Genomic DNA, 4,819 nt, shown 5'->3' with positions numbered 1-4,819 from the left:
ATTTGGTGGAAGTTCCTTTCAACAAATCTTGCTGCTACTTGAATTTTCAAGGTTGCAAGTAGAAAGGAGAGAATAAAAACCACATCTTCTCTAATTTTAAAATTTGTTGTTCCTCAAATCTTACCAGAAGTACAAATATTACAAATTACAAAAGCAGCCAGAATCAAGGTTAAGAGATTTCTGGGTGATTCTGGCTAATCAGCAGTATTTGCTGAGGTGTGTGCAGCAGAGCAACACTCCAAGAAGCCCGGGAGAGGGGAGAGTTGGGAGGCGAGACTGTGACTTCAGAGGTGCTGTTGCCTCAGTGAGAGGAGCTAGATGCAGAGAGGATAAATGGCCACAGGTGTGACCACCGCCGTCCATGCCCCGGCACGGAGGCCTTTGAACAGGGGCCTTTGTGAGCTGAGTTAAAAATAGAAATTGAGAGAGTGCAATGCATTTTTAAATAAATGCATTTTAAAATAAAATGCTAATAGAGAACGTTTTGTTTATAGAATGTAAAATGTTACATCTTTGTTTAGAATTTAAGAATAATTTGCCTCTGAGATCTTTGTGACTAAGATTTGAAATCTTAACTATGGTTTTTTCACCCATGTTTTATACGTATGCATGTATACACATGTATGTAAGGTATATAAAAGGAAAATAAGCGTGTCTGTATTCACATTTATATACACTTCCATAATGTGTATACTTCTAGTCACATGTAGGTCTAAGCGACTATGACTTGACTTGATAACAATGAGAGGGTAATTAAATAATTTACCTGCTCTTAGCCTTGCTTTTGTATGTGAGCAGGAACCCTGCGAAATACGTCTCTGCCTTCCAGGCCTCATCTGCAGCCACTTCGGGAAGCACGTGGTTGCCAGGATTGCGTAGAGCTCCAGGCTGTCTCCAGTCCCAGCCTCCCTGGGGTAGAAGCTGCCCTATCAGGGGCCTGGACATGGACGTTAGGGCCTGGAGCCAGGGACTGCTCCTGAAGCGGGGTTTCCATGAGAACGGAGGATAGGAGGTGGAACCAGCCTCGGGCCGTGCACGGCCTCCGGCAGTGATTGCGAGAAGCCTCAGCCGCCCTTTGCTGACCCCATAGCCAGCACCACACTCTGTGAGATCCCCTTGGCCCACCCCTCAGGTTCCCAAAATGGTTAGGGTTTCCTGAGCTGCGAATTTTTAGGTCTAGGCTAAAAAGTCCTGGGACAGACTCACAGGGTTCTTTATGTAGAAATGATGAGTGCGCTGGTGACTCAGAGCAGGCACTGCACCCTCACTCCAGGGTCCTCTGTGCCAGGTGGAAATGAGCGTGCGGGTCACCCAGAGTCCCTCACTCCAGGCACTGTTCTTTGGTTTCTTAATTAAAAGCCTAAAAGCCTTGATAATGAAAATGCATTCTCCCCAGAGAGTAGAGTTTCCAGTTACTGAGGCTTACTTGTAAATGCCGTGCCAGGTCAAATATGCTGAGATCTGGGCCAGGTCCTGCTTCCTGCCCACGGCCAAAGCAGGTACTTCATTTGGGAGGTGACCCAGGGGGACATCTGAGAGGCCAGCCGGTCCCCGAGGGATTAATCCGCTGGCCTTCACGCTCTGCACTGGCCTCCATCAGCTTCTTCCTACCTGCAAACTGCCTGCTTTGATGTTGCCATCATTGGTGATATGTTAGGGACTTAGTATGGGTTGACGCCCATAGGACCAGCAGATAGTGGAAAGGTGGGAACCAGGGCTGGGAGCGTGGTGACCACGGCCAAAATGAGAACCATGGTGGGCTGGGACGTCCACCTTCTGTCTAATAAATACGACTTTTCACCTAAATGAAATACCTTTGAATTTTATACACGACTTCCATGAAACATATATTAAAACCACCTTTAATTTGGTATGGTTTCATGCAAGTCGTGTATAAAATTCAAAGGTATTTCATTTAGGTGAAAAGTCTTATTTATTAAAATGGTTTGAATAAAGTAGATCAAAACTTCCAGAGATCTTAATGGCTATTTAGGAAGAAATATCACTCACTATAATTTAAATAAAGAATAAAAATAAATGTATTTTGTGGTGGCAAATGTTTGGTAGAACTGTAATTAGAAAAAAAAAAAAAGTGTATTTGGGTGATGGTTACACTAGAAGCCCAGACTTTACGACTACACAATATATTCATGTATCTAAACTGTACTTGTACCCCCTAAATTTATTTTTAAAAAAGGAAAGATATAATGAAAAATGTTATTTTTTTTTTCCACCGACCTTCCACTGCTCCCATAACAAACTTAGCCATGGTTGGTAAAATTTTGCATATTTCTATCCTTGAAATGAAGGCTTCTTTTAAATTCCAAAGAAGTCACTGAGGCCTGTGCATTTGAATTGTATATGCTAGTGAGGAAAAGTTTTAGACATTTCAAGAGCAGGGTCGGCCGGGCGCGGTGGCTCACACCTGTAATCCCAGCACTTTGGGAGGCCGAGGCAGGAGGATCACAAGGTCAGGAGATCAAGACCATCTTGGCTAACACAGTGAAACCCTGTCTCTAATAAAAATAAAATAAATAATACTAAAAAAAAAATTAGCCGGTGTGGTGGCAGGCGCCTGTAGTCCCAGCTACTCAGGAGGCTGAGGCAGGAGAATGGCATGAACCTGGGAGGTGGAGGTTGCAGTGAGCCAAGAGAGCGCCACTGCACTTCAGCCTGGGAGACAGAGTGAGACTCTGTCTCAAAAAAAAAAAAGAAAAAGCAGGGTCATAATCACACAGCAGTGCCTTCTATAGTTGCCATAACACTTCAGTGGAGTACAACATAATTTTACAGCTACATATCAGGGCATATTTATATGGTGCATTTGTGTTAGAATAACACACTAAATGTCTTTAAACATAAGAATGCATGTTTCAGTTTTCAAGAACCAACCGAGTAATTAGCTATAGATTCCACTGGCCTTAAACATACAATTAAGTGTATACATGATACAGTGCACACACAAGAGCCACCTTTAATTATTGAAATAACCTGTATTCTTTTTGGAAATCATTTTAGTTTGGTATTGAAGTACTATATTTTTTGTGCATCAATGTATTTTTCTATTTACAAGCCTATGTAAAAGTGAAGTGTATCTTCAGTGAACCATGTGCCAATTAAGCTATAATAAAGTGGTCTAGTCTGTCAAATTTGTGTGTGAATGTAACTTTATTTCTTATCACAAAGTTTCATACTAGAGGTTGTAATGCCAAAGGAAATGAAATTCAGGGATACATGTTCCATTAGGTGCTCACTGTATGCCAAGACAACATATTCTGGAAAAGTAATTAAAAATGTTATCAGGCTGGGCGCGGTGGCTCACACCTGTAATCCCAGCACTTTGGGAGGCCAAGACGGGCAGATCACTTTAGGTCGGGAGTTCAAGACCAGCCTGATCAACATGGATAAATCCCATCTCTACTAAAAATACAAAATTAGCTGGGCATGGTGGTGCATGACTGTAATCTCAGCTACTTGGGAGGCTGAGGCAACAGAATCGTTTGAACCCAGGAGGCAGAGGTTGTGGTGAGCTGAGATCGTGCCACTGCACTCCAGCCTAGCTGATGAAGCAAGACTTTGTCTCAAAAAAAAAAAAAAAAATCTGAGAAATAAATTCTGATCTTTTGAAGTTGATGTTAAGATGGCTAGCAATCTATTTAAGACATGTTTCACTTGGTATTTTTATAAACTGGAAATCTCTATGGTGGTATTTCCAGGTCTTCTGTTATTGGTAATATAGGTGTTTATATAACTAATAAGCTCTTCCATTATAAAATACTTAGATAATGCTGGATAAAGTATGAACATATTTTTTAAAATGTACCGTTGATTTCTCAAAAAAATATGGGCAATACCCTAAGACCACCTTCTTCCTCTTAAAAACAGACAACAGAGGGAACTTACAACAACCTGATGCTGAATGTGGTTTGCTTTTGCCAGTATCAGTAATCAGGATGCTTTGTTATAATGGCTACAAGGAATTAATAAAGAAAACTTTGGGCCTGTTGAGAGTAGGGTGTTGAAACTGCAGCCCTCTGTCCCCAAACACAGAAATCCAGGACCTGGTCTATGTTTTGTTTTGTTTTTTTCCCTTATTCTTTTTGAGATGGAGTCTTGCTCTGTCGCCCAGGCTGGAGTGCAGTGGTAAGATCTCAGCTCACTGCAACCTCTGCCTCAGCCTCCCGAGTAGCTGGGATTACAGGCACCCACCACCATACCCAGCTAATTTTTGTATTTTTAATAGAGATGGGGTTTCACCATCTTGTCCAGGCTGCTCTTGAACTCCTCAGCTTGTGATCCACCCACCTCGGCCTCCCAAAGTGCTGGGATTACAGGCATGAGCCACTACACCTGGCCGACCTGGTCTATGTCTTTAATCTCTTGTGAAAATTTACAATCACAAGTCTGCCTGAACACAGGTTTAAGGTTAAAGTGTATAATACCTAATTTTTCTGGGTATGTTAAATCAAGAAATTAACAAAAATTAATATTTTAAAGAAGTGATTTGTTCTGGATTACTTGGTGGAAGCACAGCAAAAATGTTTGCAGATGGAATATTTCTGCACAGGCTAAAATACACCCTACTATGGATGAGATTACAATGAAAAAATCTATTTCTTCTTCATCCTTACCTCCAATCATTAGCAAGGGCCAGCAGACCACACAGCCAGCAGGATTTGGCATTTAAGAACCTCAAATAATATTCGTATCAGAAGGAGATCATAAAGTCAAAGTGTTTAAGATAATCACAAACATGAAAGGAACTAAAAAAATCCAGAAAAGAAGACAATATTAAAGATACCAGACCTGTTTGAATTAA

This window comes from Colobus angolensis, unplaced genomic scaffold, assembly GCF_000951035.1.
Source record: "Colobus angolensis palliatus isolate OR3802 unplaced genomic scaffold, Cang.pa_1.0 Scaffold78, whole genome shotgun sequence".
Lineage (NCBI taxonomy): Eukaryota > Metazoa > Chordata > Mammalia > Primates > Cercopithecidae > Colobus > Colobus angolensis.
This window is presented reverse-complemented; position numbering follows the sequence as displayed.